Source organism: Pteropus medius, unplaced genomic scaffold (assembly GCF_902729225.1).
Source record: "Pteropus medius unplaced genomic scaffold, Ma_sr-lr_union100, whole genome shotgun sequence".
Lineage (NCBI taxonomy): Eukaryota > Metazoa > Chordata > Mammalia > Chiroptera > Pteropodidae > Pteropus > Pteropus medius.
In genome coordinates this window covers 5,603,634-5,627,201 of record NW_024344437.1, presented here as the reverse complement: position 1 = coordinate 5,627,201, position 23,568 = coordinate 5,603,634, and the positions used below count along the sequence as shown (strand labels likewise).

At 43.8% G+C, this 23,568-nt stretch overlaps 1 long non-coding RNA gene and 2 pseudogenes across 1 annotated transcript; 1 reads left to right on the top strand and 2 right to left on the bottom strand.

Annotated features, from left to right (window-relative positions):
• Nucleotides 1-11,634: 11,634 nt before the first annotated feature.
• LOC120610637 (uncharacterized) lies at nt 11,635-13,525 on the bottom strand. Its single transcript, XR_005654971.1, has 2 exons — nt 13,265-13,525; nt 11,635-11,830 (listed from the first exon to the last, which is right to left on the bottom strand). It is a non-coding gene; the product is annotated as an uncharacterized LOC120610637 (long non-coding RNA).
• A 3,614-nt stretch (nt 13,526-17,139) lies between these two features.
• Nucleotides 17,140-17,258, bottom strand: LOC120610744 (uncharacterized; annotated as a pseudogene).
• A 5,880-nt stretch (nt 17,259-23,138) lies between these two features.
• Nucleotides 23,139-23,257, top strand: LOC120610759 (uncharacterized; annotated as a pseudogene).
• Nucleotides 23,258-23,568: the final 311 nt, after the last annotated feature.

The window sequence follows — 23,568 nt, the reverse complement described above, 5'->3', positions numbered from 1 at the left end:
GTGTTTTTTCTCAGCTTCTGGAAATACAAATGAGAACAGAAACCTTTGGAAAGTTCTCTGGTTGTAACTCTCTTCCAGTTGAGATTAGTTGTGGGGTGTGTGTGTGTGTGTGTGTGTGTGTGCGTGTTTGCACATGTGTGCGTGTGTGTGCAAGGGAGAGGTGAACACTGAGCTGGTCTTTTTGAATGTTTATGCCTCGATTGTCACCAGAACTAACCATCAAGTTAAGCACCACAAAAGCGGCCTCTTTCTTGGCGAACCAAACAAGAGCAAGGGTTTGCTGCGTTTTCTCTCTCGGCAGCTTCTAACCGCAGTGGAGGATATCGTGCCCTAGGGTGGATTGGTGAAACGGGTATATGCTGACACCCCATCTTCTAATAACTAGTTTCTTATTCATCGTGCTTTTAAAAACCTGCCAAAATGACGGCAGGATTTCGCTGTTAGTGGTGTTCTGGCGTCTCTACTTGTAAGCAGCAGCTGGAATGGGGTGCACAGGGAAGATGGGATTCGGATGCGGAACGAGGCTGGTTGGGGTCTGGCACCCGGTCTGCAGCCGGCTGGGCACAAAGCCAGGGCTGCGTCGCCCACGCTCACGGTTCAGCAGGAAGTGACAGGAAGTCCGGGCGGAGTCTGTGGTGCCATCCCTCAGATCGGCCCCGACATTAATATTTGTAGGTGGTCCAAAAACTGACTATTTCTTCCTGGATAGTCTTCGAATCAATAAAGTAGATAAATCTAAGTCGTATGAATGAGTATTCACTTCGCACCCAGGGAGAAAAACGCAGCCCTTAAGTATTTTTATCTTCCTCAAATTGGCCCTTACACAAAACTGTTGCTTCCCTCTGCCTTGAGTTTGCTTTCTAGGAACTTTCCAGAAGCCTTCGATTTAAATTTCAAAGAGCTTTCTCGAGGGTCCAGAACTGTTATCTGTAAGTCTGGAAGCATTCAGGACAGAATTGAGCATGACAGGATTACTTTTTAATCCTCTGTACAAATAATGTCTCTTTTTTTCCATCTTTATTGAAGTGTAATTGAAAAGTAAAACCGGTGCGTATTTAAGGTGTACAATGTGATGTTTCGACATGCATATACATGGTGAAATGTTTGCCACAGGCTGATGAACACATCCGTTCCCTCACAATTACCTTTTTTTTTTTTCTTTTTTAGTGAGAGTAAGATTTACTCCCTTTGTGAATTTCAAGTATCCAATACAGTATTGTTAACTACCTATGCGAATAATTTTTAAAATCTCCAGCGGGTCAGGGCCATGGCCAACGCTGAAAAGGGAATGAGTCTGACACACGGGCTTAGATCACCCCCCAGGAGCTCTGTGCACTTGAAGCTTCTGCTTTTAGAGTCCGGGGAGACCAGGGTGGAGCTGGGGAGGCAGCCTGAGACTCGGGAGAAAGTGACTCATGCGTTCACCTACACCTTCATCACCAGACCTTTTTTAATTGAGCATCTTGAATGCACCGGTGATGTGCTGGCTCCATGGGGAATGACGGTAGGCACGGTGACTCAGTGCCTCTCGCCTGGGTCTCAGTCTGGCTGGGGAGTAGAGCCAACCAGCCTCGTTCCGCATCCGAATCCCATCTTCCCTGTGCACCCCATTCCAGCTGCTGCTTACAAGTAGAGACGCCAGAACACATGGGATGCTGTATTGTGACAGTAGTTTCATGACGCGCTCTGGGAAACCAGAGGCGGGAGAGAGTAATGTTGTTGAGGCCAGAGGGAGGCTTTGTGAGGAGGAGGAGCAGGAGGAGGCTGTCGCCCAAGCCCACGTGCCCCCTGAGAGACCCAGGGGAGCAGAGCTTTTTTGGCATGTGTCAGCACCTAGAGGTAAATTCAGGATACTGTTGGAATTTAGAGACCGCTATGAACTACAAATAAAGAGGGAGTAGAAAAGATACTCAGAATATTTTCTGAATGTAGAGGAAATCCATAAACTTTCCCATCTTCGAGACATGTTCTATTAGACCTGGGATAGCGAGCAGGATGCTTTAAAAGATGACTCTCTTTTTGCAAGGAGGCTGATGAGCTCAAGAGCCCAGGAGTGCTCAGTGCTCCGAGCTCAGTGCTCAGTGCTCAGAACTTAGTCCCCAGTGCTCAGAGCTCAGTGCTCAGTTCAGAGTCCAGTGCTCAGTATTCCGCCTTCATGTGGCTGTGAGGTGAGCAAAGGTCACCCTGAGGACAGAAGTTGCTCTGAGACATATCACTCTATGGAGTTCACTGGCTTCTCGATAGCTTAAAAATGTTTGAAAACGCTTCTTTATGACTTATACTCTTTGTACAGAAAAATCCAAAGAAAACAATTCTTTGGGCTATCAGTGCTTTCTGCATTTTCCAGGAAAAGACATTCTAGTGTGAAAGAAGCGGATGAAGTTTCTGACCCCGGTTCCTCTGGGGCCTCAGTTTCCTCGTCTGCACCAGGAGGGAGGAGGGAGTGAGTAGCAGAGCATGAACGTTCCTTCCTGCTGGGACATTTTTTCAGTCTAAGCTGCGTGCAGACTGGAAGCTATTTGCAATTAGCCTGGCAGTCAGAAGCTGTTCTCTCTCTACCATGTTGCTGCATCTGCCAAACTCAATTCTTTTTGCGGCCCCATGTTCTTATTTCCCATGCGATATCGTCTCGGTTGACCACAAATATAATCACATACATATTCGGAAGGAATCAGCTGATCTAAATTCTTTTCGACAGGATAACAGAGTTCACCGGGAATAGTGACATCTTAGGAAGAGGGCTCCCCCAGAGTGCCACAAATCAGGGAGCTGACCAAGGCCCTTGCCTCTGGGGGCAGTGGGAGACGCAGAGATGACTCTGCCATTTGGAGCGAGGCTTGAGACTTGAAATATCAGCCCTCCTCCCTCCCTGCTCTTCCGGACTTTGGGGCTGAGCTGTGGGAGTGAGGCGTGGGAGGTTTGCCCACAAACTGGAGGCCAACTCTAATATAAAGTTTATGGTTGCGAAGGCAAAAGCGGCAGAGGATTTTATTACAGCCAAGAGTAATACAGTGAAACATATCCTACTTTCTTTGATATATACCTAAGAGGCATAAAGTAAGCCAGTAGTAAAAAACAAAACAAAACAAAAATAAATACTGTGCTTGCCATAGAACCATCTCTTTTTGAACTCTTGCACAGAGCTTGATTAGAGGGCTTAAATCAAGGGGTGAGAATATGAGTAATCACTTTGGGGAAATGAGTGAAGATTTGCAGAGCAGAAAATAATACTGAAAATGCAGACTGGGTGTTAGATCTTGGATGACTTTGAATGACAGGCTGAGACTTCGTACTGCATTTTATGGCAAATCATTGGGGGGGATTCGAACATTCAGTTTAATTGGATCTCACATGTTTTTTTACCTCGGGCTGCTTCTCTCTGAGGGGAGGGAGCACAGTGCGCCGTCTACCCCCAGGGTGCAGTGTGCCGAGTCTGCACACTACCCTCTCCTTCCTCAAACGATGGTCTTGCATGAATGCTTTCCAGGAAACCGAAACTTTTTAGGGCCCAAGGGACAGCTAAACCTATTAAAAGCAATAACTAAGGGGCTGATCTGTGTTCACCGATTCACTGATCTGTGTTCAATTAACACACTTAACACCTACTACGTGATGGATACTACGCTAGGTGCTGGGAGTAAAATGAGTAAATCACGGTCCCAGACCTCAAGGGTCTTACAATGACACTAAAAGATACGTTCCTTATAATAGAATGAGATGGACCCATGGAATCTTACAGAAGTTTCAAGGAAAGTCTTCTTAGAGAAGATGGACTATGCCCTGCTGGTTAATGGACAGCTAAGAGTTAAGGAATCCGGTCGAGAGGGGTCAGGGAGCATTTCAGGTAGAGGGATCAGTTTAGTGGGTGCAGTCTGCGCTCCACAGACAGGGGAGCGAAGCCAGACAGTTGTGTTTGGGAACTGAATGGAAAGGGAGGATCTGGAGGCGGGGAGTGAGCAAGCCTGTTTCAATAACCGTGCCGGTTCTAGAAATACGTAGAACTGAATCATCTCAAATCCTTCTCCAAATACCCAGAAATTCTGGACAAAATAGAGCAAAGACTCTTCTGAATGACGAGCTGGCTTTGAGAGAGAGGACACCCCCTCATTCTAGACTGATATTATATACATACCCAGAACTCTGCACCCAGCACTAACATACACACACAGATCCCGTGCAACTCTGCTTCAACCATTGCAAAGAGAGCAAAGCCGTAGCTGATGGTGGCATGTATATTGGAGGGAACCTGGAGACCTGAATGACCGTGTGGAAGAGAGCTCTTCTGCCAATCTGTCTCACTAGCCCAGAAGCCCAGATTGCATTTAGCTGTTTCCTTCTCCTATCTTTGACAGATTCTCAGCCTTCCTTTCCTCTTCACGGCCTTGACACTTTTGAAAAGTATTCGTCAATTATCTTGCAGAATGCCCTTCAATTTGGGCTTTTCAGATCTTTTCTTATGGTTAGATTGAGGTTATGATTTTGGACAAGAGTACTACAGAAATTATATTGTGACCTTCTTAATGCATCGTATCAGAGGCACATATTATTGACATGTCTTTTTACTGGTGATGATAATTTTGTCACTTTTTAAAGGGGGTGTCTGCTAAGTTTCTCTACTATTGGGTTACTATTTTCCCCTTGTAATTAAGAAATATCTTATGGGGAGTTACATTTAGACAACATAGATGCTTTGTTTTTCTATATGCTTTTGCCCACAGATCTTAGCATCTATATATGATTTTTTTTTTTTTTAGGGGAGGGATCTTCCTCTTGGTCTTTGTCTATACAGCGCTTACCCACTCTCCTCAGCTGAGAACCAAGGGAACTAGCCACTCGTCCTGGTTAGCTGGGTGAGTGGAGGACAATGATCAGAGCAGCCAAACCCAGAGGGGAGATGTGACCAGCAAAGAGTTGTAATCTGCTTGAGGACAAAGACCAACTCTATCCCCTTCATGGTTGTGACCCCAGGCTCAGCACAATGCCTGGACATGGTAATGCTTGTGATTTGGACTGAATCGTGTCCCTCCCTTCGCCGCTAAATTCATATGTTGAAGCCTTAACCCCCAGAACCTCAGAATGTGACTATATTTGAAGATAAGGCATTGAAAGAGGTGATTAAGTTAAATGAGGCAGTTCATCCAATCGGCCTGGTGTCATTATGAGAAGAGGGAATAAGGACACACAGAATGACCCCTGGGACATGCCCACGCACAGGAACGACCATGTGAACACACAGCAAGAAGGTGGCCACCTGTAAGCCAGGGAGAAACCAAACCTGCTGACACCTTGATCTTGAACTTCTAGCCTCCAGAATAGTGAGGAAATAAATTTCTGTCATTTAAGCCTGTCTGTGGCATTTTGTTACGGCAGCTCTAGCAAACTTATACATTGCTGCAGAGATGTCTTCTGAGTAACTCAAGGAATACAAAGGCTATTGACATGTGACTCAGAGATCAAGGGCAAGCTTCCTAATGTAGCGGTTCTCACACTTGGAGCACATGCAGACCACCTGGGCCTCTTGCTAGAATGCAGATTCTGACTCTCAAGTTCTGGGATGGAACCTGAGAATCTGAACATCTAACAAGATCCCGAGGGAAGTAGCAGGTCCAAGGGCAGCATTTTGCGAAGAGAAAGGCTTTGGACTGCCTTACGGTCCTGGAGTCCCGAGGCTTGTCTTCGAACTGGACAATCTTTGGGGATTTGAGAGGAAGAGGGGGAGCTTATTTGATTTCAATTCAGCAACTACTCTGAGCGCTTACTAGATGCAAGACCCTGCGCCAGCCTGTGGCGAAGCCCCCAGGTGGGTCAACCAGCCACACAGCTCATCCAGGAGGAGATGAGGGCAACGCAAGACAAGAGCCCGTCCAAATTGCCAGCCCTCTTTCGTCTGGAGAGAGGCCATGTTATTCTGCTGCTGTATAAAGGATGAAGCTTGCCAGTCAGTCATGCAGAGCTGCTAGGAAGACAATGCTTTTGTCAAAGCTTAAGAAAAACTAGATTTGTTTTTGAAAAGAGTGGGAAGCTGCCGAGAGTTACTTGTTGATGTCAGTGACCTTGGAAATTCTAAATGACATTCTCTTTCATTTTCCTGCCCTTGGGTTGGGCTCCTTCTGAGGAGGTATCATTCTCATGTCTGAGAGGACAGCCAGCCCACCATCTGCGGTCAAAGTCAAGTGTGGTCCCACCCCCTCCCCTAGTGGAACAGTTTCTAGTGTTCACATAAATAAATAACCTCTTCTTCAAGGGGCTCTTTTCCCAAAGCTCCAGGAAAACAAATTGCAATGGAGATTAGATATGAGCCGTTGCTGAGAATTACAAAGTGGTGAGATTGTTATTATTATTCATGAATTAACCTAAAATTGACCTCAAAAAAAAAAAGAAGTCCAGGTGATTTGGCCTGAGAGGAACGACACTGAGCTCCGTGTGATCTGTCCTGTGGCCTCATCTACAGAGCAGGCGGCCCGGTGTGTGGGGGTGTAAGCCAGGACTGGGGGGGTGGGGGGGCTGCCGGATGGCATGTGGGGTGGACGGCACTGCGGAGCTGGTTCGGGTGGAATTCTGTAAGAATTATTGCCGATCCCCTCGGAGTTTTGTTCCCTTCGTTCAGTAGGAAGGACCCACACCCATGAGTTTTGCCTTTCTCCTGTTCCTTGGATGGCAGGATGCCGTTTTCACAGGAGCTGAGCAGCTGGGAGGCTGGTTTCTCATCTCACTCCCGCCAGAGCCACACACAGGGGGCCCAGCACTAGGAAGCTAAGTGTTCGCTGTCCTCGGCCTCCTGACCCTTAAAGGAGCAGCTCCGGGGCAGAGCCAGCCGCCCCAGGGTGGATGTGAGGCTGCTCCCCCTGCAGCCCGAAGGCCCCTGGGACTCCACGTCTGGCATCACAGGGTGTGGTGCCTCTGTTGCCACTGCTTTATTTAATTTTTATTTTATTTTATTTTATTTTATTTTATTTTATTTTATTTTATTTTTATTTTATATTATTTTATTTTTTATTTTTTTAATGCCTACAGCACCTGGTATTCCTAGGTGGTCTCCCATCCAAGCACTAACCAGGCCCAACCCTGCCCGCTTATCTTCCGAGATCAGGGTGGCATGGCCGTAGACTTACTTTTTATTTTCCACCTTTACTGAGATTTAATTGACATTGATACACTTATAGACTGCAAAATGATTACCACCACAGCATTAGCTGACCCCCTCCATCTGATCACGTAATTACCACTTCTTTTCTGTGAGAACATTTAAGATTTACTCACTTAGTAACTTTCAGATATATAATAGGTATTATTAGCTATAATCACCATGCTGTACATTAGATCCTCAGAACCTGTTAATCTTATAACTGGAGGTTTGTGCCCCTCAATCAACGTCTCCCCATTTTCTCCACCTCCAGTCTCTGGGAACCAGTGCTCTCTCATTTCTCTCCGAGTATTTTTTTTTTTTTTTTAGATTTCACGTATTAGTGCGATCATGCTGTATTTGTCTTCCTCTGACTTATTTCACTTGGCATAATTCACCCAAGGCCCCAAGGTTCATCCACGTTGCCCCACATGGTTGAACATTATTCCATGATGTATATGATGCTGCAGTGAATGTGGGGTGCAGGTATCCCTTTGAGATCTGTTTTCATTTCCTTTGGATAAATACCCAGAAGTGAGATTGCTGAATCGCATCGTAGTTCTACTTTTAATTTTTTGAAGGCGCTTCATAGTGTTTTCCATAGAGGCTGCACCAATTTACATTCCCACCTGCAGTGCACAAATGTCCCTTATTCTCCACATCCTCGCCGACACTTGCTATCTCTTGTCTTTTCGACGATGGCCATTCTAACAGGTGTGAAGTAATATTTCATTGTGGTTTTGATTAGTGATACTGAGGACATCTTCGTGTACCTGTTGGCCATTCGTATGCTTTCTTTGAAAAAATGTCTATTCAGTTTCTCCGGCCATTTCAAAATCTGTTGTTGTTGTTGTTGCTGTGTTATTTGTTTGTTATTGAGTTGTATGAGTTTTTTATTTTGGATCTTATCCTCTTAGCAGAAATATTATTTGCAAATATTTTCTCCCATCCTGTAGGCTGTCTAGATTTTTTTGATCATTTCTACTGCTGTGTGGGACCTTTTTAGTTTAATGTGGTCCCACTTATGTATTTTTGCTTTTGTTACTTGTGCTTTTTTTTTTTTCTTTTTTGGTTAATGGTTAAGTTTAAACATGATCTCCACAGCTACTAGGTTAAGAAATAATACAGTTTTTGCCCCTGTGTCCCATTTTCTTCTTGGATTTCGTTGTCCTCGGACCAAACTGAGGAGTGGGGAGTACAGAAGTTGGACTAAAAAAGTCATCTGTGGCCAAGACCAATGTCAAGATTTTTCTCTATGTTTTTTTTTTTTAATATGAGTCTTATGGTTTTAAATCTATGTTTAAGTTTTTGATACATTTTGAGTTCACTTTTTAGCGAGTCATGTAAGCGAGGGGTCCAGTTTCATTCTTCTGCATGTGGTTATATAGTTTCCCCATCCACTTTTGTTGAAGAGACTATTCTTTTTCCATTGAGTATTCTTGGATCCTTGGTCCAATATTAGTTGACCATGTATGTGAGGGTTTATTTCTGGGCTCTGGATTCTGTTCCATTGCTTATGTGTCTATTTTTATGCCAGCACCCTACTGCTTGATTCCTACAGCTTCGTAGTGCAGTTTGAAATCAGAAAGCATGGTGCCTCCAGCTTTGTTCTTTCTTAGGATTGCTTTGGCTATTTGGGGTGTTTTATGCCAATCTTAGGATTGTTTGTTCTATTTCTGTGAAAAATGTCTTTGGAATTTTGATAGGGATTGCACTGAATTGCATAGATGGCTTTGGGTAATATGAACATTTTAACAGTATTAATTCTTTGGATCTGTAAACATGGGGCATCTTTCTATTTGTGCCTTTTTCAGTTTCTTTCATCAAAGTCTAGTAGTTTTCAGTGTGTCGATCTTTCATCTCCTTGATTAAATGTGTTCCTAACTGTTTTACTGCTTCTGATGCTATTGTGAATGGGATTATTTTCTTTATTTCTGTTTCAGAAGTTTTGTTGTGAGTGTATAGAAACAGCTCTTCTGCATGTTGAGTTCGTATCCAGCAACTTTACTATATTCATCGATTAGTTCTAGCGGTTTTTTGGTGGAGTCTTTAAGATTTTCTATATATAAGATCATATCATCTGTAAATAAAGATTTTTTTTTCTTTTTCCTTTCCTGCTGAGATGCCTTTTATTTTCTTTTCTTGCCTAATTGCTCTGGCTAGGACTTCCAATGCTATGTTGAATAGGAGTGGTGAGTGGAGTCCTTTGTCTTATTCCTGATCTTAAAGGAAAAGCTTTCAGCCTTTCACCAGGGAGTATATTGGGTTTGTAATATATGTCCTTTATTGTGTTAGGGTATGTTTCTTTTATAGCCAATTTGTTGATTATTTTTTATTGCAAGAGGATGTTATCATTTGTCAAATGCTTTTTCTGCATCTGTTGTGATGATTATATGATTTTTATCTTTCATTCTATGAATGTGGTGTATCACACTGATTGCTTTGCATACCTTGAACCATCCTTGCACCCAGGGATGAATCCCACTTGATCATGGTGAATGATCCTTTTGATGCATTGGAGAATTCACTCTGCTTATATTTTGTTGAGAATTTTTACATCTTTATTCATCAGGGATATTGGTCTTTAATTCTTCTCGTAGTGTCCTTATGTGGCTTTAGTATCAGGGCGATGCTGGCCTCTTAAAATGAATTTGTCAGTTTTCCCTCCTCTTCATTTTTTTGGAAGAGTTTGAAAAGGATAGGCATTTATTATTTTTTTCACCGGTAGAATTCACCAGTGAAACCATCTGGTCCTAGGCTTTTCTCTGTAGGGAGGTTTTTGATGACTGGCTCAATCTCCTTATTCAGTATTGGTCTGTTCAGAGTTTCCATTTCTTCATGATTCAGTCTTGGTAGGTTGTATGTTTCTAGAAATTTGTCCATTTTTTTTTTAGGTTGTCCATATAATAATTTTGTTGGCATATAATTATGTATAGTTGTCTTTCATGATCCTTTATATTTCTGTAATATTAATTGTAATGTTTCCTCTTTCATGTCTGATTTTATTTGAGTCCTCTTTTTTTTGAGTTAGTTTAGCTAAAGCTTTGTTAATTTTGTTTGCCTTTTCAAAACACCAGCTCTTAGTTTCATCAATCTTTTTTTTTTTCCCCAGGAGAAAAGAAAAGTTTGATTAGAAGGGAAAGTACACTTCTGGAAGTGGAAGCAGGCCTGAGCAAGAGAAACGTGGCTCAAAAGGCCCATCGATCTTTTCTATTGTGTTTCTGGACTCTATTTCACTGAATTTTGCTCTGCTTTTTGTTATTTCTGTGAGTATTTGCTTAGTATATTTAGGTGTTCTGAAATTGGGTACATATATACTTATGATTATTATATCTTCTTGATAAATTGACCCCCTTATGATTGTATAATGACCATCATTATCTCTTGTTACTATTTTTGGCTTAAAGTTTTACTTCGTCTGATATAAGGACAGCTTCCATTTTCACCATGACTTCCAGTCACCCACTTAGCATTTGTGCTCCGAGTCTCTGTAACTTTGGGCACAGCTGGATTTGAGGTCTTGGTTGCAGGGGAAGGATGTTTTACCAAGGGATGTAATAAGAGTTTTACTAAAACTAAAGTTATGGCTGCTACTTGGTACTTTGGTTTCTCATTTAAGTAGACCAGCAGGCAAAGCAAAAGGTCGCTGTACTGTCAGGGGTAATTGGCTCTGGTTATATGGAAGGAATAGGGTTATTCCTTCACAATAGGGGCAGGGAAGATATGTCTGGAATTCACTGGGGGCATTTCTCGATGCTTCCATTACAAAAAAAAACAAAAAACAAACTATAAATGGGCAAATAAAGCAGATACAGCCTGATAAAGGCATGATGCCTTAGAGATGAAGGTCTGGGTTACATTATTAGGTAAACAACCTAACCAGCTAAACCAGTAGAGTTGCCTGAAGGTGAGGAGAATCTGGAGTGGATTCTGGACGTGGAGATGATAAATGTCAGTTGTAGCCTTGGGACCAACTGCAGCAACAGGGGCGAAGCTTCCTGTCGTGAGCCTTTCCTTTAAGCAGTTGTGACCAGTCATCACCTTGAAGAAGCACCGACCAGACAGAGTGAACTTAAAAAGCAGTACGAGTGGATCTGAGGGATGCCACGCCGGACACCACCGCTTCAGCGTGTTCCGGATGACTTTCAACTCCCAGTACCTACTGGGCACGGGAGGACATTGTTTGCAAGTACAGAAGCCCGCCTACTTGCCCAGCAAGCTGGCAGCACAGGGGAGTTAATGGAGTTAACAACCCCCTGAGGAGCCACGGTTACTAATGACAGACGGGGGCTGCTGTGTAAATACCCAGCTTCCTCACCTGTTGGGTGGGATGGCTTCGAGGTGTGTGTTTTGCAGTTTCTTCGATTATTAGGCAGTTATTAGCTGCCTTCCTCACTCTGTGTTACTTTCTTACGTCTCTGCAATTCTTGCTGTGACTCCCAAATAAACTACTTAAACCAAATCCGTGTGTCAGAGTCTGTCTCTGGAAAAACTCAAGCGAAGGCAATTTTGTTTAACGTTTCCGCCTTTATTTTCCTTTTCCAGGGGCATCTCACTTCTACTTCTCACTTGATCTCGTATGTCTCCATTCGGACTGTGTTTCTCGGGGCAACAGACTCCTGCAGTTCCTTCTCCTTCATTAAAGGAAATTTAGTCCATGTTACCTTTAAGCTCCAGGGCAGGTGGACAAAAATCATCTGGCGATAACTGGAAAAAAGAAACCTCAAGTAACCAAGGCAGCAGAAACAAAAGCCACATGGCATCAGTCGTAGAACTAGAAACAGAAAAGTTTTTTTCAATAGACTGTGTTTTTCTCAAAGACAGCAGGGACCTTGGTGTCACCTGACCAGCCTGGAAGTACAAATGATAACCTTAGACCTTCATCTTGCCAGCAGGAACTTACCACCCATTAAATAGTGGTCCAGTTATTTCTGAGTGACTCCAAGATGGCATTTCAGAATTTGCTCACAGATCATCTCTCACATTCCTCTTCTCCCTCTCTGGCTCCTCCAGTCAATGTCTACAGCCCTGGTGCTGGCCATGGAGTTCCCGCCGAGCCCGCCAATGTCTTTGCCCAGGGGGCCACACCTCCCAGGCTCTCAGAGCAGCCCACCCCCTCGGCAATGCGGAGCACGGCTCTCTTCCAGCCCCCGAAGCTGTGTCGCTGGTGCTTCTTAGCTTTTCGATTCTCTTCAGAGCATCTCCCAGGCTTCTGACGCTGAGGCCCAAATTCCCTGACAGCCCTGATCAAACCAAAACATGCATATCCTCCCAAGAACAGACAGCAATTTTCCTGCAGAAAGATGTCTCAAACCCTTCTTCAAACGCAAACGGCAAGAAAATCTCTCTAAAGCCAAGTAAATGTGAGAATAGAAAGTGTACTTTGCCTGTAAACGATGTTTTTTGTGATCACACAAAGCATTTCAGGCCCAAGAACCACAGCCGTGTCTCAAAAGCCTCTTTCTCCAATTATGGTCTCGGATTTTATTTTCATACCCAGGTGGTCCATTCGAGTGGTTTTCCTGGAACGAGGGGTCTTCCCCTCTTTACAACCTAAATTGCTTAGAAACGGTGACATTCCCCTTTGTCACACTCAGATCTCTTTCACTCCTATCATGTGTTCAGAGAGCTGAGGATGAGGTTTCGAGGGACCCGTGGTGGCTGCAAGAGACCGTCTCTCAGGCAAGCGGCCTCGGAATAGGACGCTTCCCCTGTGGTGATGGTGGTGGAGGTCCGGTAGCTGAGCGCAGGTCTGGGCTCTTCACCTTATCTGTGCCAACTCGACGTCAGCTTTCAGGCTCAGTCCCAGGTCAGGCTCAGGGGTCCAGCTTTCTGGCTGCTACTGTGAGATGGTCCCCCGATGCCTCTTAGAAAAGAGGTTGGGACTTGGAGAATGGCAGGGCCACCTCACGAGGGGCCCCACGGAGCCCTGGGCAGCTCTTGCCAACCACCCCAGCGGGAAAGTGATCATCACGAGCTCTCTTTTTCGATAGACCTGCTGACCACTAGAAAGTTGGCCAGGCCATACGAGGACAACTAAATAAATTCCTCATTTTCAATATGAATTTTAAAGTCTTCCCTGAGTCCCTCTCCCAAGCCAGACCCAGCCAACGGGAGGAGCTCCAGGAGAAGCTGACTCACCCTGCTCTGCCTCCTGCTCGGTCGTAAATTGCTGCACAGTCTGTGCTCGATAAATCGGCATTAAGAGTTATTAAAGGAACGAGCCGACAGTTTAGAAAATGAGCCTTCACGGTGGGCATCAGCCGTGCTGTGGAAAAGCTGGGGCAGGGCGCAGTGACGTGGTGACTCACGGAGCCAGGCCTCGCAGCTCCGGAAGCTGGAAGAGGTCCCTGTGCTCACAGAGCCCCGGCGTGTTCCTTAAGGAGTCTGCCCTAAAGGAACCCAGTGATGACTCAACATGGCCTTGTCTGTGATACCAGGTTTTACGGTTTGGGGATTTATGCAATTATTTGGGTTTTCCCTACAGATGGATGTATTTATATCTTCCTTTAAAAATCGTTGTTTTTATTTTTGGCAGCCTGGTGGTAATCGATCTGGGTGGAGTCCCTCCCATCTGGATGCGGGCAGCTCTAGCTTCCTGTCTTCAGTGAACTCCAGAACCCCACGCCCTTAAGGGACGCTTGCCCCTCAGTATTGTCCAATCAGACCCCACCCAGCCTGGAGCTCCTTAACTCTTGCCCTGCCACCAAGTGTTTGTGCGTGGTGTGTTTTCCCTCCCAGTCCGTGACCTCTTTGGTGGGCAAATGTCTGGCCTTCGCTCCTGCGCTGTGCAGATGGTAGGTGTCCATCAAAGTGGTTAGTGTGAGTGGCCATGGAGCCGCTTCAGGGGCCAGCCCCTGGAGGAGGATGTTTGTTCTTCTGTGGCTGGTAGTCTGCTGCACAGGGGACCAGATGTCATGTCAGAATTTATCAGCTGAGGCTTGTCTGTGACTGAAGTGGCCAGGCTGTGGTGCCCAGGTTTATAGGAGGCTTACTTGGGCCTTTTTCCAAATGGCTGTAGTGGCCAAGTGAGTGACCTGTCGTGGTGACAGTTAATGTTTAACTTCATGTTTGCTGTTTGCCAGAGAAGGTTCTACAGGCTGTCTGTGCATTAACTCACTCAATCCTCACAACAACGGTTTGAGCTAAGTTCCCTTACTACGCCTATTTTATACATGGGGAAACTGAGGCACAGATCAGGCATTAAGTGCCCTGCCTAAGATCACACAGTCAGCCACTTACAGAGTTGGGATCTAAACTTAGACACTCTGGCTTCGGAGACTGCTCTAGAGCAGGTAAACATTGACACACCTACTCTCTACCCATTCGCCTATCCATCAGAGACGTAAGTCTTTTTTGAAAGAACTACCTTGTATATAAGGACTATGCCTTTAAGAAATCCATTCAGTCTGTTCCGCCCTCTTCCCAAGCCCCTTCTTGGCTCTCAGACTTGATCGAGAGCGTGTGCAGCGAATAGAACCTCTGTCCAGGATTTCACGAGCAATAACAAACGCTGGAAATGGTGACAGGAATTCAGAGTCCACTGAGTTTTTTCTGGAGGCATCGAGATAAAAACTGGCTGGAAATTGCACGATCCGTGAGATGTATGAAAAGGTCTAGGGACTCTTCTGTCTCGTGGCACTCACGTCTTTATGTTCTAAATGTCAACTCATGCTTTTGTATGCTGTTCTCCCAAACGCTCTGAAGGATGTTTTTTTTTTGTCCGTTAGGGTTTAACAGGGCATCTGCTTCTCCTGTGAACCTGCCCTGGTGATTTGCAGATGTAACTTTGGTCTGATTGTACCACCAAAGTGACAACCCGGGTCTAAATCTGGTAACACTGAGCAGCCACTAATGCTGTTAGGACTCAGTTTCCCCATCTGTAAGGTGTTGGAAGGAATGAGGTGCCTTCCAACATCTGTCCGTGATTCTCCTCTAAGCCACCCTTCCAGAAGGCTAACCTTTCTACACTTGTTTCTTGCATGGGCATCAAAACTTGTCATCCCTGGCACTGGTTTTTGGCATAACAGCACCTTCAGAGAAGACATCTTATCTTGGAAAAAACATCCAGAAAAAAAAGGATGATTTAATTTTTTTTTTTGCAATAGACAAGTTAAAATATGCTTTTTTCTTTCTTTTTTTTCTGCTCTTACAAGTCATTTTCTCTTTATTCCTTTTCTAACAATTGAAGGAAGCTGCCTGGTCCTTAAACGCAGAATACCAAACTCTGGCTGCTTCCAGAAGCTGCTCACAGGAATCGCTTTGTACATTAGCAGGTCTTTTAATAGGGCCAGGCTGCCTGCTGGTCTGTGGGCACACATCCCGCAATTTGCTAATTATTGCATTCATATTCTGGATTTGGGTCTTCAGTCCCTATTAACTCAACACCTCTTTGCTGTTAAAGAAGGTCAATGCCAGTGAAAGACAAAAACTAGATGTCAGAGCAGTAACAACTTAGTGACTTGAGTAATAATAATAGTTGCTATCATCCATTGAAGACAGTGTTTTTCAGGCACTGTTTTAAAAGTGTTGTATACAATGGCCTCATGTGGTTTTCTTTGAGGTAGTAATTACTATTTTATTTTTGGCAGCCTGGTGGTAATCAATCTGGGAGGAGTCTCTCCCATCTGGATGTGTTATATACATCCTCAGCTGAGGTACAGAGAAGTTAAGTAACTTGACCAAAACCACGCAGATAGTAGTTTTCTGAACTTTGGCTTGTAATGCTGGGTGTAGGGTAGGAGTGGCCAGGATTCCGCTAAAAGATAAAAATCATCTTTTATGGGAAGATTGGGAAGACTGTATTTGGAGAGAGTTTTGCCAACTGGATTCGAACAGCTTTAAATTAACATTTAGTGGGGAGAAATATATGGAAAATACTTCTAATCCTGGATGCTTCAGCATGGAAGGCATAAATGACACTTTCACTCATTCATTTGTTATAAAGATATTCACACTGTATTACGAAGTACCAGGAGGCTGCTGGGTGCTTTAGAAGAAAGACAGGAAATGCCCATGCTTCCAGTTACAGAAAATGAGCCAAATGATTAGGAAACAAAATTTGTTTCTGGTCTCGGATGATTTTGTACAAATGCACAGAGTATGAAAAAATAGTAAAACCTTGCGGATTTAGAAACAACTAGACAAATATTATCTCATCTCTAAGACCCAGATGGTGCGGGCTGTGATGGACAAGTAGAATGGGAGCTTCAAAAGAAACACCTGGTCAGAGGCAAATGACGTTTATCAGAACATCAAGGGAAGTGATCACGTTAGCGAGGGGAGAAAGCTGGCGATGTTGGTTATGGTAGTTAGCTATTAGGAAACCATCTTTTTACATATGTGAGAAAGAGTCGCAGAATAAATGATGGGATTCAGGGGCCGGAGATGTTCAAGGGAAGAGTTGAAGGTGAGGGAAAGCCTCTAATACACAATTAAAGTCCAATTAATCCATTGGGGACAATCAAACCCCAATAATCCATGAAGAAAAGTTTTGTAGACAGGGAACCAAACTGGAGTGGCACAGGAAGCTTAGCTTATTGTCAAAGATCTTGGCTGGGTTTTGTAAAGGACTTGGTGAGTGATCTAACCTAATCTGAAGATCCAAAGCTAAAGCCCGGAATAGCTAAGTGAAAATAGAAAGCAAAAATATTTATTTGAACTATAATTGTAGTAAGAAGAACATGAAGAACATGTGGTTTCCACAGCGTTCAGTAGGTGATAAAAATAGAAACTGATAAAATCACTTAGGTGGAGTCTCAGGCAGTATCGATTAACAGATTGAAAAACAGAGGAAGGGCTTGAAACATACCTTTCGTGGCTCCATTCTTAGCCCTGCCTCATCCAACATTTTTAATGTAAATTTTAACTGAAAAATGTACAATACGCATCAGAGGGAAAGACTGTATAGTAAACCCTCATACACCCAGCACTTAGGCTTATCTTGATTGTGCTACACTAGCTTCATTTATCTATCTTATTTTCTTTGCTGAGGTTTTTGTTTTTTGTTTTTTTTTTGCCTGCAGCACCTGGTCTTCCTGGGTGGTCTCCCATCCAAGTACTAACCAGGCCCGACCCTGCTTAGCTTCCAAGATCAGACGGGATCTGGCTCGTTCAGGGTGGCATGGCCGTAGACCATGGACTGTGGCTCCACCGGGGCGCGAACCCAGGACCTTCTGCGTGTAAAGCAGACGTGCTAACCGCTGCGCTATGGAACCACATCCTGCTGAGCTATTTCAAAGCAAATCTCAGAAAGCATGTTATTTCATCACTATATAGTTCAGTGGCAATTTGTAAAAATATTTCTTTCATAACTCGAGAACACTATCACACCAAAGGTAACAATAATTCCATCTCAATTGTCTCAAAAAAAATTTTTTTTAATCATTAAACCCTTCAATCCAGGATCTAAACGAGGTCTGACATCATATTTACTATTACGTCTCCCAAGTCTCTTTCACTCAAGAGCAGCTCCCCTGTCCCCTCTTCCTTTTATTTTTTTAGGGCCACTTACTCTTTGAAGAAATCCAGTTGCTTGTCCCATAGAACATATTCTGGATTTATCTGTTTGCTTTCTTGAGCTGTTGATTAATGTGTCATTGCATCTCTTGGAACCGCCTGCTAGCTTGATTAGATGCAGGTTAATTTTGTATTTCTAACAGCAATATTTCATAAGCGGGATCGCATCACTCGATAGGCACACAGTGTTTGCCTGTCCCACTTCTGATGTTGATACGAGGGTTCAGATGAGGACAGCCAGCACAGAGTTCCCCATCGCTGGGGTGATGATCGCAGTATTCCCGCATCGGTTCCAGTGTGTGATTGTTCTGCTAGTATCCTGATTGGTTTATCATTTGTTATTGATTTTTCTTTTTTAACTAAACTATTATTATTAATAAGCATATTAGAATAAGCCAAGACGGTGTTGGTAAACCTCCAGCGTCTACCAAACTCTTTAGAAGTTTGCGATGCACACATGCAGTGAACAGAATTCTCATTTCAACAGGCCGTTAATCTGAAAGGTGACCAGCAATAACTCATATCCTGATGTACTCTAACTAGCAGTTCTCTTTGAGGACATACTTGTAGGGTGTTTGTTGATAAAAGAAAATTTGCTCAGATACAACTGGCCAGGGACAGCTAACACCATCCAGTTTCAGATGACGGTGGGAAATTTATCCAGACATAGGGGGTACCGAGCTGCCGTACAGTGGTCTACGTCATGGCCTGCAAAATGTGTGAAGCCGCCAGGCTGTCAGTCAGTGTGGTCATTGGGAAATATAAGAAATTATGGGATAGGCATACATAAATGTGTAGGAAGTAAGAGCTGAGCTGTCCTGCCATGGGGAACGTAGGAAGGAGTCTGAATACTCTTTTCAAGTATTGTATGATTAAATGGCTACGGCCATTTGTTTTTGATAAACTCGTTTGCTAGCAAAAATCTACAAAATATGACAGTCTATATTTAATGCAAAATTAAGTAATAAAATTCTGCTTCTTAACAAAGTTGGTGATGAATGTGTAACCTGCTCCCAAATGTTTGTTAACGTTTATCACCTACTATGGGCCTACTGTAGAGTACACAGTAATATTCTTGATACGTGAAAACTGGAGTATACACATCCCATGAAGAAGGATCGGCATTTGCTTCAAAAAGCAGTAGTTATTTTAAGAAGACCATGCCCAAGGATGATGGACGATGACCTAACACCCGCAGTGGTAGAAGGTGCTTTTACACATTGCTCTGTCAATTATAACTTTTCGTTTAGATTAGATAACTATTATTCCAAGTTAATTTTGCTCATTTTTAATCTCAGATTTTCTTATTTACTTCTGAAAAGTATGCTACTCATATGCTGGCTACTCATATGTTGACGTCATTTTCAGAAGAACCTCACAAACAGTTAAGTGACGATAGATTCATATCAATGTCATCGGAACCTTTAAAAAGAAGTCAATTAATTCCAACATTTGTGTTTTCTCATCTGCTTCATGGAATCATAATGAAGCTTTTACAAGCTCACATTTAAGAATTTCAACTTATTATTGTAAATGTTATAAATTCAGATGTAATTTAACATTAGAGATAAAATTGTTTTTATGATGGTATTAATATTTTTATAATAAATTTAGGTGGAGCCAAGCACTGTAAAAACAATGTTTTACTAAATTAAGAAACTGTGGAGCATAAATACAGTGTGATTGATTGTGATGCACATATAATTTGTAATTTCATCCAAACAAATTGCAATATTTTACTAATCGAAACTCTTTTTCTAAACAAAACAGAAGCTGTAGTCACAAAAATTTACAAATATTTATACATCATTAGCGTTGTCATTGACCGACATTTTCGTGATGAAGTATTTTTGTATTCATCAAAACATGATGAATTTGATAAATATGAAGAATAATTTCAGATGGTGGAACATGCTTCCTTTCTTTGTTGCCATCTATGAGCCTTTGAAGAGTGACTATGTCAGTCAACCTACGTGCTGAACTTTCTATAAGTGAGTCTGATAAATTTTGGTTGTATTTTCTTCAAAATCAGTAGGACCTTTTAGATTAGCATGGTCTGAGGCTGAAACACCATGAACTTCAGCTTTTGAAGCTTTGGGTGAATTTTAGTTACTGGAAAAAAGAAGGCATTAAAAATTACCTCTATAAAAAGCAAGAGAAAACAGAACATATTAAACAATGAGAACTCAAACAATACTTAAAATTTAATTTTGGAATGATTATAATTGTACCTTCCAATTTCTAGTGGCACATCGCTGTGCATATCCAGTTTGATGATTTGGTGGATTTAATTCCTGATGGATATTTAATATCTGATGAGTTGGGTTGCATAGTAAACTTGGGATCCCCTTGATAATGTGTAAAGCCTGAACCAGGGACCAGTTGCTTGCAATCGGCTGCTTTTGGAGTGGAGGACATTTGTCAGCAGAGGAGGACACTGGAGCTTGTTACGAGGCTAACATAGCAGTAGGGATCCAGTGACACTCTCCATACCTTTGGGTCTCTTGGTAATGAGCTTTAAGTGGCAAGGCAGCTTACATCACAGCCAGAACAGGCTGCAGAACCCTTTTCTGATTTCTGTCCCACTCATAACTAGCAGCCTGTGGGTCCCTTGGTAAATGAACTATAGCATCACATACCTATATATGGCATACGCTGCTTCCAAAAACAAAAGAGGACCACCAAACATTATATTTCTTTCTTTGCGGTAAGTGGGACAAGGCGTGGTCACTTGGTTCTTACTTTAGAGGAAAATCCTCGCACACTCCACTCCACTGAACTCCTGGAAACTCAACATTGCAGGTCCACATAACCTTCACGGGATCATCTCCTAAATTCTGGCATGCAGACGCCCTACCTAGGCATCTAGAGGGCTTGGTACCACCTGCTCACAGGATTAATTAGCATAAATTAGCATACTGTCATCAATATAATGGATCATCATGGTGTTCTGTGAGATATCAAAATGATCACGATCCTTCCAATATCTTTTGGACCCTTCCTGATATATAAGGGGGGTTGGGGGTAGAGGTAAGTTTTGACCTTGCCTGCAAAGATAATACAAATGGAACTATAGCTGTGATTGTCATTATCATACATCGTCATCGTCCGATTATGTTTGCAAGAATTTAGAATCATTCTTCGTCACCCATCTGTCCTTTGCTCTAGCCAAAAATGCAAGTAGCTAGGGCCACCCCTTTGTCTCCCAAGCCTTTGACGGTAGCACTAGTCTCTGCAATCCCTCTAGAGTCCTAGTTGGCTTTTGATTCACTCTCTTGACTGAGAATGAGTTTGGAGGATGGGAGGATAGTTTCTGGGTTTCCACTTGGCTCTCCTGCCAAAACAGGCTTCACTCCACGGACCAGGAAACTAGTGGAGAGTTTTTGCTGGTTGCTCTGTACACCTGTTTCCATAGTTACTCTGTACACCCGTTTCCAGAGTTACTCTGTACACCTGTTCCCACTGTACAATACATCTGGATCTAAGGATAGAGCCACCAAATGGGTCCACGGTCCCTCTGGCCCTGCTGTAATTGGAGACCCACGGCAGAATTTGGGTTTCCTGTGTGGTCAGTGCACATGTGACTGGCAACTCTGTGAGGTCTAGGGATTGTACCAGTACCAACTTCCTGGCTCTGATACTGTACTAGAGTCGTATGAGATGTTCGTGTTGGGTGGGCGGTGAGGGAGGGTGTTTGGAACTTCCCTGTACCTTTCTCTGTAACCTTCCATGAATTTATAATTCTTTCCAAATTAAAATGAAAAGAAATAATTGTAAAAATTTTCGCTCTCTCAGGTTGTTGAAAGGATTGGAGAAAACTAGTTCAGTGCATCACAGAGTAGGTTTTTAATCCACAATCTTCATGCGAACGCAGACATATACACGTACCTGCCTTTGTAATATTCTTAGTCTCCTTCCAGTGAGACACGGGCTTCGAGTTGTTTGTCTATGAGATGTGATATGGATGCCTCACCCTGGATTCTTATTTCCCTTTGACCTCAGGCACCGCTGATAAAACAGCCACTGAGGATGGAACTCCAACCTTGGCCCCTAACCGAAAGAGCTCCCTGGTCACCTTTTGAACGTGACAATAGATCCACTCCATGTCACCTGAGATGTGTGTGTTCCAAGGAGGCAATGACATTCGTGGTGGTAAAAGATGGTGATAATGGTAGAGACAGGGGAAGGAGGAGGGTTGAAGAATAGAGGCCGAGGATGCTGGGAAGACGGCCAAACGGGGGACGGGAGACTTCACCCCTGGACATACATCAAAGAGCTGTGTCTCTGGCCCACCCATGGATAGTCTGCCATGAAAGACGAGGCTGATGTTCATCTTCCTACTAATGCATGTTTAAGAGCCGGGCATGATGTCTAAATATATAATTAAAGTTAATCTCGTTGCCATTACCTTATTCATTACAGCGATTTTCTGGTTGCTTTTATGGATCATTGTGTAACTAGCTTTGAATGAAATAATGTACCTTCACTTATTCCGTCTTAATTTTTAAGATCACCGATACTCTTCAGTTGCTAAGTAACACGCCTATAAAGTATTATCACAGTGGTTCTGTCTGAATAATTTCTGTAATCACCGAGGAGAGTGCTTTAATAGTACCTCACCCTAACTAGTGAGAAAGGACTACTTCTAGGTTGTTTGGAGAAAACCGACTGAAGTATTTCCTATCAGGCAGGGGGCTCGTCAGCCAAGGAACATAGACACAGAGCACGCGATGCACGCCTGGCTCACTGTGGCTATGCTTCGCGAGTGTCTCCAGATGGAGCACACACCCCCTGGGTCCCCTCCTTGGCCCGTCAGCTGTGTCTCCTGGTTCAGCTTCTCTCCCCGCTTCTTCCTGGTCCCCGTCGCTGGCTTCTCCTCCCTCTGTAACCGTTGCTGTTCTGGAGGGTCCCTTCCGCAGCCCTTCTTTCTTTACCTCTTTCCTGGACACCCCTCTTCCTCCCTCCAGCCCCCAAGTCCAGAGCCACCTTCTCCATTCCACTTTGTGCCAGGCGCTGTGTCCGTGCTGGAAACAGAGACGGATGAGACGCGATCCCCAACTGCACTGGGAACGCGAGAGTCCACAGGGAGCGACAGACGAGTCAACATTAGTTTCCCATGGTACAGGTTAGGACAGGGTATGGTGGGGGCAAAATCGACTCTACACGATGGGGAGGGACAGGCAGGACAGCGCCGCACTGAGTTCTCGCCACGTCGCATAATCGTTAGAAGTGGAAGACTGTCGGGCCCAAGTCAGGGGGCTTTCCGTAAGAAAGTGTGCATTGCGCGTGCATGTGTGTGTGTGTGTGTGTGTGTGTGCGTGTGTATGTGTGATACACATGTGCCCAGAAACTTGAGCAATGGAGGAGCAGTGTGGATAGACCTGAATCCATTCTAAGAGGGTGGTCTTGAGACGTGGTTCCATAGTGCAGCGGTTAGCACGTCTGCTTTACATGCAGAAGGTCCTGGGTTCGCGCCCCGGTGGAGCCACGGTCCATGGTCTACGGCCATGCCACCCTGAACAAGCCAGAGCCCGTCTGATCTCAGAAGCTAAGCTGGGTCGGGCCTGGTTAGTACTGGGATGGGAGACCACCTAGGAAGACGAGGTGCTGTAGGCATAAATAATAATAATAGTAAAATAGAAGGGGACCGTATCTTACCCAGGCATGTTCCAAATGTTAAGTTATCAGAGATGAATTGGGGGCAGCTGGCTTTGCCCCTACCTGCAAATGACTCATTGATTCTTCCTATTCCTTCTTCGAACTTTACATTCAAGGTACCACATTATTTTTGTGCTCCAAGGGTGACTTAAAAAATATTTAACAAGGACATAAACACGGATCAAACAGAATGATTGAGGATGATTCTGGATGTCCCTTTCTGTGCTGCAAGATCAGTCCTTTAGTTCTTGGTCATGGGTTTGTGGGGG